We start from the raw sequence: 16,140 nt of genomic DNA, 5'->3' as shown, positions 1-16,140 counted from the left end.
ATGGAACTTAATGGGGATTCCCAGGTGGCCCTAGTGGTAAAGAACCCACCTGGCAATGCAGGAGATGTGGGTTCCATTTCTTGGTCAGGAAGATCTCTTGGAATTTAGAGTATCACCGGGGGTCATGTTTTTCCCCGGATATATTCAGCTGCATGGGTACAGATGGGGAACACAGGATCGGATTTAAGCAAAGCCATAATTTAACTAAGTAAGTTTGAGAATGCAGGAAAGTGCAGAAAAGAAAGAAGTGGCTACCAAGAACCGTCCACAATATTCAAGTGACAGGTCAACATCTGGAGAGGAGAATACTCTACCACACTTCAGGGTTTACTGCTGTGCATAAACAAATATAATTAAATAGCTGACTCCAAACTTAAACCACTTGAAACTTTAAATTACCATACTATAAACAAGTAAGCCGGTAAGTAGAAACACTGGGTTCTCTTATGTTAGCCATAATATGGAAACATGAACACAGCACACAATTCTCTCTACAGTGAAGAAAAACAAGCCATGAACGTTTTCAGAGCACAGTGCATGTCTGAAAACACTTACTTTTTTAAAGAGGATTCTTAAAAGGGAGACGGCTAATAAGTAAACTGGTTAATCAATACTTAGAAGAATATTTTCCTTTTAGTAAAGATTCTTAACTCAAGGTAGAACAATTCAGTTTCTTTTTAAGGAAGAAATTTTGGATAGAGTCTAAAAAGGTATTAACTAAATGATTATCTATGATTGCTGAACAATTTAATACAGAGAAATAGACAAGCATTCTTAGATAAAATGTCAGGTAGCTAACTTTTATTATATCATAACCCATATTTTTCTTTTTTAAAAAAAATTTTTATGTTAGAGTTGATTAACAATGATGTGTTAGTTACAGGCATACAGCAAAGTGATTGAGTTAGACCCATAAGCATCCATTCTTTTTCAAATTCTTTTCCCATTTAGATTATTACAGAACATTGAGCCAAGTTCCCTGTGCTATATACAGTAGGTCCTTATTGGTTTGTTGTTGCTTAGTCCCTAAGCTGTGTCCAACTCTTCGTGAGCCCATGAACTGCAGCACACAAGGCTTCCCTGTCCTTCATTATCTGCTGGAGTTTGCTCAAAGTCATGTCCATTGTGTTGGTGATGTTATCCAACTATCTCATCTATAGTCGCTCCCGTCTCTTCTCAATCTTTCCCAGCATCAGGATCTATTCCTTATTGGTTACCTATTTTAAATTCACTGTATAGAAATCCAATAGATTTCTGAGTATTAATTTTGTATCCTGAAACTTTATTGAATTGATGAGCTCTAGTAAAATATATTCCTGGTGGCATCTTTAGGATATTCTACGTATAGTGTCATGTTACATGCAAACAGTGACAGTTTTACTTCTTCTCCAATTTGGATTCCTTTAATAACTTTTTCTTCTCTTACTGCTGTGGCTAAAGCTTCCAAAAATATGTTAATAAAAGCAGTGAGAGTGAACATCCTTGTCTTGTTATTGGTCACAAACAAAATGCTTTTAGCTTTTCACTGCTTAGTATGATGTTAGGTATGGATTTGTCATATGTTGTCTTTATTATGTTGAGGCATCTTCCCTCTATGCCCACTTTCCAGAGTTTTTATCATAAATGAATGATTTTTGTCAAAAGCTTTTCTGCATCTATTGAGATAATCATATGGATTTATTCTTCAATTTACTGATGTAGTGTATCACACTGACTGATTTGTGGATACTGAAATACCTTTGCATCCATGGGATAAATTCCATTTGATCATGATGTATGATGGCAACCCACTCCAGGGTTCTTGCCTGGAGAATCCCAGGGACGGGGGAGCCTGGTGGGCTGCCTTCTATGGGATCACACACAGCTAGACACAACTGAAGTGACTTAGCAGCAGCAGCAGCATGATCCTTTTAAATGCACTGTTGGACTCAGATTGCTAGTATTTTGTTGAGGACTTCTATGTCTATGTTCATCAATGATACTGGCCTGCAATTTTCTTTTGTTGTTGTCTCTTTGTCTGGTTTTCATATCAACATGATGGTGGCCTCATAGAATGAGTTTGAGAGTGTTCCTTCCTCTGCAATTTTTTGGAAGTTTCTGAAAGATGAGTATTAACTCTTCTGATAAGAGTTCGTCTGTGAGGCCATCTAGTTCTGGACTTTTGTTGGGAGTCTTCTAATCACACCTTCAATTTCCCTATTTATAATTGGTTTGTTTACATTTTTTATTTTTTCCTGGTTCAGTCTTAGGATGTTGTACATTCTAAGAATTTGTCCATTTCTTCTAGGTCTTCCATTCTGCTGGCACGTAGTTGCTTACAGTAGTCTCTCATGATCCTGTCTTATATTTTTGTGGTGTCTGCTATAACTTCTTTCCTAATTTTATTGATTTCAGCCCTCTCCCTCCTTTTCCCAAAGAGTCTGGCTAAGGCTTTATTAATTTTACTTACTTTTTCAAAGAACCAGCTTGACCAAGTTAAACTATAAGCTGAACCTCAAATGTTCTCCTTTTAGAACCACTCTGAACCACAGGTGACCAAGTTTATTCAAAGCTGTAATTATTTTGTAAACTTGAAAGCCAAATAAACAGAGGAACTGCAAGATCCCAGATAAAAAATACACATACCAAAAAAGTTTTTGGATATCACCTGTCCAGATTTTATTTCAAAGATTAGGTCTTATTTCAAGGATTTTAACTATTTAAATGCTAACTATATTCTTTTAAAAATAATTCTACTAACATATGGTGTGGAAAACAAAGGGGTAATAATATATTCTATCTAATTATTAAATCACAAAATTAAATAATGCTAACTATGAGTTATAATGACCATAAGGAGAGTTTATCTTTAAAGCCCCATATTATAGTACTATTACAGATATTCTTTATAAGAGGGAAAAGAACATTTCTTTATGTAAAGTTTTTACTGTCCAGGGAGCAGAAAATCATAGCACCCAGTTAAGACTCAACTCATCAACCTTAAAGAGATTTATTCATTCCACTAAGAGGAAAATAGCTTAGGTGTGGCAGGTACCATGGTAGATAGCAAGATCAGTAGAGGATATATATATATTGAGATCACTATGTGCCAGGCACTGTACTCATTAGAGGTTTCTAAATATTAATTTCACCTGAAGGTCAAACCTAAGAGTTGTTATTATCCTCCACATTATAAATGAGCAGACTGAGATTGAAACTAGCTAAATAACTTGCTCACAAACACACAGCTTGTTTAGCTCATTTTAAGTACCTGTATAAGGCTTTACCCCCAGGTCTGTCTGAAACCACATTCCATTCTTATCTGGAAAGAATACACTGTTAAGAAAACTGCCTGTAAAAAGGTTAGCGATCTTCTGCAGAAGGCAGGCCTGGCTGTTCCCTCCTCTGTGCCTTCCCCATACCTTGCTAAGCTTGACTGTTCTCCCTAGCGTGACATCTTTTCTCCTACAAAGAAAACCAGGATAATCTTCACTGGTAACAATGTCTGGAGAGGGAGGTAGGCCCCAGTGTGTCTGCTCCTGGCTCTGAGCACACCATGGCGATGAGACGGTCAGGGATGAGAACTACTCTTAGTAGGATACTGGTCCTGGCATTTTTTGTTTCTCCAAGCAGGCATGTAGGGGAAAGGTGGATTCAGATGAGAAGCAGAAGGGAAAGAACATAGCCAGGAGGGCAGCAGAGCCTCCGGATCTTTTCACTGCTGGATTCTATGCACTACAATACCAATAAAGCTAGCTATAATAAAAATTTCAACTACTTATGACAAAAAAGTGATTTCCAAACTAGCACTGGTCCAGCTGCATGTTTCTAGCTGTTTGGGTCTGAATCATTTACCTATTACCCAGCATCAACAAAACTTTCTCCACATAAGGAAATAGGATAGGGAAAAAAAAAAAGTTCTCACATTTTATAACATACAAAATTCTATGAAAGACGGGAATAAGACTGGGTTATTAACATTATATTCCACTCTATAAGAGGTTTTCACTTTATGATACATATATCAAATCCTGACATTTTCATTATCATAAACTTCACTGCTTTGGTTGTAACATGGAATACTACTTGTGGATTTAGCTTGTATTTGAAATCACAACATGTTATGGTGAACCTCTCCTAATTCGTTGTTATTTAATGAATATGGTCACCATAGACACCACCATTTACCAATAATACATTTTAGAGCCAACATTTTCCCCATCAACATATTTCAATTTTGTTGGTCCACCATATCCTGCTTTTAATTAAACAAACAAACAAACAAACACTTCAAAAGTCTTCTAGAACAACTGTTCTCTGCATACCCTCTGTATACTTGAAACTTCAGGTAAAAACACATTGTGGTCATTGTGGGACAATGATTAAGACAATGAAAATAACAAGAGGCATTTCCTAACAGAGTTGTTAACAGTCATGCAAACATCTAATATACCATTAGGCAAGCTAGGTTTTTTTTTTGGTTCTGTTGTTTGTTAGGCAACAATAGTTTGTTAGGCATACAACAGTCATGAGAGTTCAATACTAGTTTCTCTACTTATCTGTATCTCTGAAAATGTTTATGATAAAAAGTCAAGCTTATGATAGAAACTCCTTCCAAAATAATATTAGATTCTTTTCACAAAATATGTATCAAAATGTCCAAGGAAATTATTTTTTTAAATAAAATGTGTATTTTAATATCTAAAACAAAGACCCTTCTAGTAAATGAAACTCACTGAACATAAATTAAAAATCAGATTATTCACTTGGGCATTGAAGTTTAAGAGAAGTGAAAGTCGCTCAGTCATGTCCGACTCTCTGCGAGCCCATGGACTGTGGCCCACCAGGTTCCTCTGTTCACGAAATTCTCTAGGCCAGAATACTGGAGTGGGAAGCCATTCCCTTCTCCAGAGGATCTTCCCAGGAATTGAACCCAGGTCTCCCACACTGCAGGCGGATTCTTTATCATCTGAACCACCAAAGAAAGGTATCACTATTAGAAAAATCAATTTAGTTGTATTAACTCTAATTTACAACTTAAATACCTCAAGCTTCCATGTATCAATGTGACCATTTCTACTCATTTTTCATAGTTGCTTATCAATGCATACCAGGGTGAATAAATAATAAATATACATATAGAGCAAGATGCACATGTACTAAATGCTCCTTTCCCTCCCTTTAAAAACCATTATTTACAAAAATGGCCTTTGTTACATATTCTTTAACCATTTACATAAGCTGTGGTTCATACTGGTCTCCTGAAATCTCTTCTCATCAGATATATTTTTGTTTTTCTCATTTTCATTTCTTTGCTGCATCTGATGCTCTTGGCTCCCTACCCATGAGGTACTCCCCCAGGGTCCTGTGACACAGCCTTGCCTGATTTTACCCGAAACTCTCTGACCATTCATTAATCTTCTTTCTTAGGTCCTCTTCCTTAGAACTGAGCTGCTCCCTTATGCTGAGGACTTTGTGCTACACTTTTCTTTTATGATAATTTTATCCTTAGTAAATTTAGACATTCGTTAAACAAATATTTATTGTGTGCTTACAGTATGCAACAACCCAGGCACTGAAGATAGAGCAGAGAACAAAACAAAGTCCGTATTTTTCATAAAGCTTGTGTTTTACTGAGAAGATAAGTGATCAAACAATAAACATGAAAAACAATTAGTTTATAACATAATAGGTGCTAATTAGTACTGTGAAGAAAAATTACACAGGGCAACAAGTTAGAAAAAAAGGGAATGTAGTACTATTTTAGAAAGATTAGTTAGAAAGGGTCTCTCTTAGTGAAATGGGCAATCAATGCAGCTACCTGTGGGAAGAGTGATCTGGGCTGAAGGAACTATAAGAACAAAGACCCACAGCTGGAGAGAGTTCAGACATGTCAGAAACTCTTAAGTGCAGTGTGACTAAAGTAACTTCTGGAGTATGTTAGGAGAGGAGCTCTAAAAGATGTTCAGTGACCTGGTAAGGACTCTGGATGTCACTCTGGGGAGTCTCTCACATGACTCTGCCAAAATTAAGACGTGACATTTGATGTCAAGCCTACACCTCTAGTGTCAGCCTTTCCATCAAGCTCCATTTCTTTATGGCAAAACTGGCAGCTCTTTTGAGGACCTATTATTTCTTTATTTTCAACATATCTAAATGGGTGTTTTTTCCTAATCTTCCAAACTGAAAATTAGCACAACACAATGCTTCTGTTCATTTTAATACTATATAATCTTACCAATCATCCAAGAAACACATCCTCAGTCATCTTTGATTGTCTTTCAACCCATGGCTAAGCCTACAACACTCACTGCAACAGTTCTTTTGTAATGTCTTTTGAACCATCCCTTATTTTCATTGCTACATCCAACCAGCGAATTTACCAAAATCTGGACCCCTAATATGGTTTCCCAGATGGTCCCTTTCTCCAGCCTTGTCTCCTGTCTGAGTTGTCCTACATACTATCAGCCTGATTAGTCTTACTCAAACTTTTATTTAAAAAGCTTCCATCACAACCACAAATAAGTCTCTGGGTCTTTGCAGCAGTATAATAAAGTCACTCAGTCATGTCCAACTCTTTGAGACCCCATGGACTGTAGCCTGCCAGGCTCCTCCATCCATGGGATTCTCCAGGCAAGAATACTGGAGTGGGTTGCCATTTCCTTCTACAGGGTATCTTCCCAATCCAGGGATCAAACTTGGGTCTCCCGCATTGCAGGCAGCTGCTTTACCGTCTGAGCCACCAGGGAAGTCCTTGCAGCAGTATAAAAATACTTAATTTATAATCTAGTTTAACTGGTAAGCCAAAGGAACAGCATATGTTGGAAGAATCAGCTCATTCATCTCTAGCAGAATTGAAACAAATTTCATCTTTGACAATTTAAGTCAATAGGAAAACTGTTTTCCATTATATATTTTTCCAAAATTCATTCTTTTTCAATAGTTAACTACTAAGTCTTTATTCTAGCATGTTATTAGCAGCTTAACCACAAGATTAAGATATTACATGTACGATTTCTCAATTAATTCTCTTGACAAAGTTCTAAAGTATTTTCATCATTTCCATTTCACAAACAAGAAAATGAAGGTTGTCTGATTTTTAAGTCACTTGTTCAAAACCATCAAGTCATTAAGGCTGTAAAGCCGAGTCTCTAAATTCAGATTTTCTAGCTCTAAATTCTTGGACCTTCTTGTATGTCACATACTGCTTTAGGAATGTTAGCTTCTTACAAGAGAGGAAGAAATGTTTTATTTTTTATTTATAACAAGACTTATTTATATTTTATTTTCAAGTTTTCTGCAATACTAAAGTGACAGAAACAGGTGACAGGCAGAATACTGAAACAGTTTTCCCCCAGAGAAAACTGACCAAACTTACATTGGAAAAAATGCCTTTCTGTCAATATTAGATTGCTGATATAAAGCTGAGAGCACATTTGAAATACTTATTGGCCCAAATGTTAAAACTAACACGAATTAACATGTAAATAGAGTTGATGGAATCAGAACTTGTTCAGGTTTGTCAATCTAAGTCAATCTTGTTGATTCCTTAATGATAAGATAATCTATCTGTTAGAGTACAGAGCCATGAGAAGGAAAACAACAGAAATAGAAGTTCCTAAAGGCACAGAAATCCCAAAGAATTTAGGAGGTAACAGCAGAACTGTAACTAATATAGTTTAACAAAAATATTTTAACAAAATGCCCTACGTCCATAGCACAACTGTAAAGCTCAAAGGAAACAAATCATATGAAATGCTATGAAGAAAGTATTATATATTTTAATTACTTTATAAGACTATCCTATAGAGAAAGAAACTTTATCAGTGTGCTTTTGGAAGCAATAACTGTTGCTGGATGGATGATTCAATTAGCATGAACTATTCTGGCATGTTTCAAAAGCATTGCCATTTTAAAACATAAAAAATGTCTAAAAATGCAACCATAGTAATAGTGCACGGGTTGGGGGTGAGGGAGAAAGACAATGACAAATTGGTCCAAAAGGACACTGAGACTTCATAGCTGGAAGACCATTGTGCTGACAATTAGTAACAGGAAGCAGAGCACAAAACAAATGAATGAAAAAAGCTGAACTTGCAATGAAAGACCTTATTATAGTGCAGAAACATTATTGTAATAAAGGGGCAATGTACTCTCCTCCATAAAACTTTCAAACAGGCACCCTTGCCTCTTTTTTCATTCTCTGCATTTCATTTTTTCATTAGCATCTGCTTGATTATGTATTATTTCCAACCCAAAAGAATGCTCCTCTATCCTTCCTAAATTCCAAGGCTTAAAGGTCCTTCCCCTCACTGTGGCCTTGAGCCTCATTTAACTTTACTCAAAATATAACAAAGGTTTAAAATAACAAAGATATAGGGGAAAAAACCAAAAGGCAGTGATTCAGTATATAGCTGCAGCAAGATAAAAAAAAAAGTGTCCCTCAAGCCTAACTTGTTAAAAATGCAATGATCATATAATTCATACTAATACCCAGACGATTCTGTCTCTAGAACTCTTATGCCTTTTTTCATAGAAGAGGAAGGCTGAAATCTTCACTTATTAGAGTAAATTCTCTGCATTTAGCTTCAGTTTCCTTAAATGGGAACATCCGAAAGCTCTGAAACGTATTTTCATATACTAGTTGAGAATGACAAGACTCAATCCATGACACTGACATATAATCTAGAGGAAGGAAAGCCCACACCTCCTACCTATGCTTCCTATGCTAGAAAACGTTTTACCGCAAGACCCCACAGCAGCCAGAGATGTTTTAGTTAAGCAGTGATGTGTAAAAAGCACTGGCCTTGACACCTGAAAGCTGTGGTTTTAGCTTTAAGTCCCAAAGTTCACCAAATGCATGACCATGGGCAATTTCTATGGGCCCAGTTTCCCCAGCTATAAAACAGAGACATTACGTATCCTGCAAAAATATCATCGTGACTAATAATACACATATAAAATGCATAGCACACGGATGCTCAACAAGTGGTAAATTATTATTTGCATTAATTCTCAAAAGATTGAATGTTCCAAGAAATTATCTGTGGCTCATAGGCAAATCATTGACTTCTAGAAGACTTTGGAGGTTCTTCATGCCAACGCCTTCATATCACAAATAATAAAATACCAGGGATGGTGAAGTGACTGGCCCAATATTACATAATAAATTTCTATCAAATAATCAGACACCCGGCTACCACCTCCATGCCTGTCCCTCTACTAAAGCATAAATATCAAGGTTATATACAATATACCTCTCAAAAACAAGAGTCTGCTACTAACTTACTGTTAATAATACTTGACATACCACAAAGTTTCTGTGGTGCTGAATAAGCATTACTTGAAGAAGAGTTATCTCTGAACCCCATTTATGATTAAATAAACTCAAGCCAGGTGTGAGAAATGCATGCTTGTTCAGTTGCTTCAGACGTGTCCAAATCTTGGCACGCCTATGCACTGTGACCCGCCAGGCTCCTTTGTCCATGGGAATTTCCAGGCAACAATACTGAAGTGGTTAGCCATTTCCTTCTCCAGGGGATCTTCCTGACCCAAGGATCGAACCCCCGTTGCAGGCAGATTCTTTACTACTAAGCCACTGTGGAAGCCCCAGATGTTATACAGTCCGGTCCAAATCATTGTTAGTTTTCCCAAGTACTTGCTTTGAGAGTCTAGGAGAATTTCTTAATTTCTCAAGGCCCCAGCTTCACTAGTTTTTTTTTTTAAAGGTAACATTTATCTCATATTTTTCTTGTTATGTTGCTGTAAATAAGGTAGTTTATACATAGGAGCTTAAACAATGTTAGTTCTCTTCCTTTTACTTCCTTAAGTCTCTATTAATTTCACATGTATTAATTGTAAGTCGGGAAGTAGATTCTTTACCAGTGAGCCACCTGGGAAGCCCAATTATAAGTAAAATAGGATTAAAGGAGCAAGTAATGGGCGTATAATCATTTTTTAATTTACAATTTTGGGGGATTTTTTTTTTGACTGCAGTGCATGGCCAGTGGTATCTTAGTTCCCTGACTATGGATTTAACTTGAGCCCTCAGCAGTGAAAGAGCGGAGTACTAACCACCGGACTGCCAGGGAATTCCCTAATTTAAAATTTTAGAAAGTAATTACAAATAAGCTTCTACTTCCTAGAAAAGAAACTAAATTAAAAAATAAATATTAAACATGTAAATCAGGTACACTTTATCTATATTTAACTTAACCAAAAACAATCTATAGATTTAATTAGGCCATAAATGAGTATACACAGAAAAGTGTATAAAAAGGATTATTGTCACTCTTCAGATATGGAACGGTATCACAGAGGAAAATTACAGGATCAGTAATAAGAGAAAACAATAGTACAAGGATCCTCAGCACCAAAGGCTACCTGAGTGTTATACACTTAGCAAAACTGTGGTTGAAAAACTGAAGTACACTAACCTAACAGTATTTAATGTTAAAAATTATGCAAAACCCCAGCATAGCTGCTTATCATACACAGGCTGCAGGTGGTGGTCCTCCTACCCCACGCCCACTATTCGCTCCCCAGTCACACCACCTTGGCTCTCTTACATAAAATAGGTCAGGTTAAAAAACAGTGAACAGATGATATGCCCCTTTCCGAGCTAAAACCTACAGTTCAAACTATTTTTAACTAAAGAAAGAATAGTGCCTTTAAGATGGTATTTTAAAATAGAATTATTTATTTGTATCAGTAAAATTATTTTATATTCTACTAGGAGAGAAGATGAATAGCAATGTGACGACAGAAACTTCATGTAAAAGCCAAGTCAGCAAATAGAGGACATAATGCCTAACTCTGACACTGAGAAATCATACAAAGTACTGGTACGATTATGGCAGTCTGCTAAATATTTCAGGTGCCATATTTATTCCTGTCACTTATGTTTCTTTCTCCTTTGGTATCTTTCAGTCTATACAGGGACAAGAAATAACATACCATCTGGAGGTTTCATCCATATTCTGAGGGTTTCATACCCATTTAACTTAACAAGAAGAGATTCAACCGAAGTTTCTCAGAAATAATTTTTTCAAATTATTGTGATTGTTACCTGGAATATACGTCATCTTTTGAAATCTTACTATTTTTCCAAACAATCTCAATTTCCAATGAAGCTTTTCTTGATGATCTACTCCTCAAGGATACCCCCTTTTCCTAAAACTTACTGAATATATTCATTATAAACCTACTTCAGAACTGAACCATCAAAATACCAATCTCAAAAAATACTAATTCCAAGGGCTTGTGGCATATTTTGCTAGCAGATTATAAATTCTTCAAATCCAAGGGCTATATCTGTGGATTAATGAAAGGAACGCAGACTTCAAGGTTAGCATTCTGTTAGACATGGGCTGAAATTCTGACTCTGCCATTTGCCAGTTAAGTCACATAATCTCTCAGTCTCTTTAAAATGGAGAACATAATACTTACCTCAGAATGTTGTTGTGAAGATTAAATGAGATAACATATGTGAAAGGGCCTGGCACATAGTAAGGCTCAAAGAAAGGTTGGTTTCCTTATTTCCTTCTCTTTTCCCTCAGTACCTGGTACAATGTTGAGAACACAATAAACCCTCAATAAAAACTTTCTAAATATTCATTTGAACTTAGATTTCCTAAAAATTTGTTTAAATATTAAGTGATAACTCCTATGTATCCAAATTGTGTTACTTTAAATCATATGCAAACAAAGTTGGAAATCTCAAAACAGAACAAGTGTATGAGGCTGCTACTTAAGATGGTGAGAAAAGGAAGTAAAGAAAGGAGTCAGAGGAAATCGTACTTAAGAACAATTCAGTGAAAATTATTGCACACATAGTATTTTTCACACAAGTATCTCTGGATAAGCAAGAGATGACTGCTGACCTAAGAGGAAGTTGAATGAGAGAAGGAAGGAGGGAAGGAGGAAGAGAGCAAGGCAGAAATAAAGAGGAAGAAGAGAAGAGAGGAAGGGGAAAAGAAAAGGATGAAGGAAGGGAGGAAGGAAGCTTGGTTCTGCTGGGACCTCTTTTATGTCCTCATATTAATATAGGTTACTGAAGCTGACCACTCCTTGACTACCTTCCATTAAAAACAGTTCCCACTGCACACTCCATCTCACAAAAAAGTAATTATCTAATGGAAGAACCAAAAAAATGTGAAATTTCCCCCCAGTGAATAGTAATCAAAGGATCCTCTTAGAACAGTCAGAAAGACATTTGGGGATGTTGTTATCTTTATTAAAAAAACAAAATACTTCTAATTAAAGAAGTATTAAATCTTCTAATTAAAGAATTTGGTCTGCACCCTGGTCCTCTGAGATCAGTCCAGTGGTGCTGCCTTTTCAGCTGCAGTGATGTTCTTCATTTTCCAAAAGGAGGCCGTGTGCATGGTTGAGGGGTCTAGCACATGTTATTTAATTATAAGAAAGCCCGGTATCTACAAACAAACTCTTTGGGATTAAATACAATTGAGATTTTTTTCCCCCAAACCAAACAAGAGGAGTCATTCTCAATTTCAATCTTGTTGTAGATCTGTATGTTCAGTTACTAAATCACGTTCTACTCTTTGAGACTCCACGGACTGCAGCGTGCCAGGCTTCCCTGTCCTTCACTATCTCCTGGAGTTTGTTCAGATTCATGTCCACTGAGTCAGTGATGCTAGTTGTACATAGGTTCTACTTAAAACTTGCAATGTCTTTAAAGAAAACCCAATAGAGTAGTTTCCACCTTACTCTGATACAGTTTAACTGGAAAAGGGGGAATGGCTACCATTTAACTCAATTAAGCAAATCACTGCAGACGGTGATTGCAGTCATGAAATTAAAAGACGCTTACTCCTTGGAAGGAAAGTTAAGACCAACCTAGACAGCATATTAAAAAACAGAGACATCACTCTGTCAACAAAGGTCCATTTAGTCAAGGCTATGGTTTTTTCAGTAGTCATATATGGATGTGAGAGTTGGACTATAAAGAAAGCCGAGTGCCAAAGAACTGATGCTTTTGAACTGTGGTGTTGGAGAAGACTCTCGAGAGTCCCTTGGACTGCAAGAAGATCCAACCAGTCCATCCTAAAGGAGATCAGTCCTGGGTGTTCATTGGAAGGACTAATGATGAAGATGAAATTCCAGTACTTTGGTCACCTGATGCGAAGAGTTGACTCATTTGAAAAGACCCTGATGCTGGGAGAGATTGAGGGCAGGAGGAGAAGGGGACGACAGAGGATGAGATGATTGGATGGCATCACCGACTCAACAGACATGGGTTTGGGTGGACTCTGGGAGTTGGTGATGGACAGGGAGGCCTGGCGTGCTGCAGTTCAGGGGGTCGTAAAGAGTTGGACACGACTGAGTGACTGAACTGAGCTGAAGCAAATATTACTGAGCATTTTCTATCTTATGCTATTACTTTTATTTGTATTTTAGCATTTGTAATTTACAAAGTGTTTTCACATATATCACCTCATTTAACCCCCATCCTAATCCTGAACAGCAGATAACCTCATGTCTAAAGCTGAGAAAAATGAAGATCAAGAGAGTTTTGCGATTTGCCCAGTAAAAATGTAGAACCAAGACTCAGACTTAGGTCTTCTGATTCCAAGTTCTGTGATCTTCTAATATATCATATCTTATAAACCATGGAGGAAATTTTTTAAGTGAATATACACAGTGATTATGCTCTGGAAGTTTATTACTTCCCTCCATTCTACATAAGACTCCACACTAAATTACAGTCTGATGACTGAAACTGAGAAGGTAAAGACCACAACTCAACAGATTAGCTCTCAGAGTGAAGTCGTTCAGTCGTGTCTGACTCTCTGTGACCCCCACCAGGTTCCTCCATCCATGGGATTCTCCAGGCAAGAATACTGGAGTGGGTTGCCATTTCCTTCTCCAGAGGATCTTCCCAACCCAGGGACTGAATCTGGGTCTCCCACATCGCAGGCAGACACTTTACCCTCTGAGCCACCAGAGAAGCCCCAGATTAGCTCTAGAGTAAATCAGAAAAGAGGAGTGAGAAATCATGAGAGCTGCTACCAGGAAAAATACATGCTCTAAGCAAAATCTGAGCAGTTCACCTGCAGTATTATAATGAAGCAAGTAATAAAATCATGAGATTATTTAACAGGAAGCTCAAATGATACACACATACATTTACATTTATAGAGGACATATAACTGATGAAATGTTTCAGTGATACAGTTCTCATATGTAGGAGCTGGGTTTGACATTCTAAACTGCCATAGTCATATCCATTAAAATGGAATCACACATTTTCTTTTGTGCACATTTGTTGTACAATGTAGAAAAAAGAACGAAAGAGTAGAAATTCTGTGGGAAAATTTTTTAAATCAGATTGAAGTGTGATTTCAATGAGGAGGAGGAAATATGTGACTAAATATGGCATTATTATTCTTCAAAATTGTCTAAAAACTATCTCCTTTTAAAGTGATTTTTTAAAAAGGTTCTTGACATTCCCAATTCTAAACTTGGTTTTATGGGTTAAAGTTTGTAAATATATGAATATAGTATCATCTATAAAAATGAAGGATAGGAAGAAATTTCGATTAAATTTATAGTCATTCATTTAAGTAACGCGTACCAGGTTTCCCTGGTAGCTCAGCTGGGAAAGAATCCGCCTGCAGTGCAGGAGACCCTGGTTCAATTCCTGGGTCAGGAAGATGTGTTGGAGAAGGGATGGGCTATATACGCCAGCATTCCTGGGCTTCCCTGGTGGCTCAGACAGTAAAGAATCCACCTGCAATACAAGAGACCTGGGTTCAATCCCTGCGTTGGGAAGATCCCCTGAAGAAGGAAATGGATACCAAGTCCAGTATTCTGGTCTGGAGAATTGTCATGGACTATATAGTCCATGGAGTCCCAAAGAGCTGGACACGACTGAGCGACTTTCACTTTCTTTCAAGGCATTCCTCATAGTGAGACAGATAATCCAAGTACCAGATATAACTTTCTATTTTCCTAAAAACCTGAACACAATTAGAGAATACAAGTCTTCCAATGATCAAGTGCATAAAATAGTCTAAAAATCACTCAAAACAAAAACAGGATTAGGAATTTCACATCCAGATGAACTTAATAAAATCTACTAATCTGTGTCCAAAAAACATATGGAACATTGAGGAGTAACAGAAGAAAAAAAGGAATACTTACATATACATGTATAAACATAAATAAGAAAAAAATTCATCTTCCTCTTGTGAAAATGAAGAAAACTTAAGATTTCCCTGAGCAAAATGTCATCTGCTAAGGAAGATTCTTTTTGAAGATCCTATGTATTGCTTCCAAATACTACAGAGAATACTTGAAGGCGAGAGATAATTATTAAGAGACGATCATAATAATCCAACTAAATGAGGAAGACAGCAGTAAGACTGAAAAGTAGGGAAAATATGGCAGTACCTTGCTGACTGGCTGACTTATGGCAGGAAGAGGAAGAGAACTAAAACTGGATAGGTTCTTTTTAAATCAATACTGATTTGGATACCTAATGATCAAAAGTCTCCAATGTTTCTCAGTGGGTTTCCATTAAAAAAAAATCAAACTAGTATTCAAGATCTTTCACAGTCTGATTATAGTTTATCCAACCTTAAGAGTTTTTTCCCTCAACAAAAATTTTCTATCCATATTATTTACAATGTTTACAAACAAGCTACTCTTTAATTCCGGACTTCATTTTTGCTTATGTTGTTAACCTCACTGAGAAAGTCTTCTTCCTTCTGAAAACCTAAATATCACCTGTCCTTCTAGGCTTATGTTAACCTTGCCTTATGCATAAATTCTTTTCTAGTCATCCTACCTTACTTTTATCTATTCCCTCAACTTCCACAGCATTAATTTTCTGATCTCCCATAATCCTTGTGTATTTATATATTATGGTTATTCTAGATTTACAGAGTTGTTTTTTACAGACTATTTTTTATCACATATAAGACTAAGAATCAAGTCATAAGCTATTTCTTTATCCCCATGAACAAATACAATGAAAGCATTAGTAGGAATCAACTGATTTTTCTACACATTTATTTAAAATCTCAGAGTCTAATATTATTCAGAGGTAAAAATGGTTTTTGGTACATTTAAGTCCCATAACTCCCTTACTTTCTTTCAAATAATAGGTTAGTGAGTAAACAGGCCATTGCACTTCTA

General features: G+C 36.6%; 1 protein-coding gene across 4 annotated transcripts in view; it reads right to left on the bottom strand.

Annotated features, from left to right (window-relative positions):
• AKT3 (AKT serine/threonine kinase 3) overlaps window positions 1-16,140 on the bottom strand; it is a 273,074-nt gene that overhangs the window by 113,713 nt on the left and 143,221 nt on the right. Inside the window, exon 2 of one of the 4 annotated variants that reach the window (XM_065935622.1) lies at window positions 11,428-11,540. The exons of the other annotated variants lie outside the window; for them this stretch is intronic. The gene's annotated coding sequence lies outside the window, so the exon portion shown is untranslated. The remainder of the gene's footprint in view (window positions 1-11,427; window positions 11,541-16,140) is intronic. 4 annotated transcript variants of the gene reach the window in all.

This window comes from Muntiacus reevesi, chromosome 5 (assembly GCF_963930625.1).
Source record: "Muntiacus reevesi chromosome 5, mMunRee1.1, whole genome shotgun sequence".
Taxonomy (NCBI): Eukaryota; Metazoa; Chordata; class Mammalia; order Artiodactyla; family Cervidae; genus Muntiacus; species Muntiacus reevesi.
Note: the sequence above shows the minus strand (reverse complement) of the source record. Positions and strands in the feature narration are given on the sequence as shown.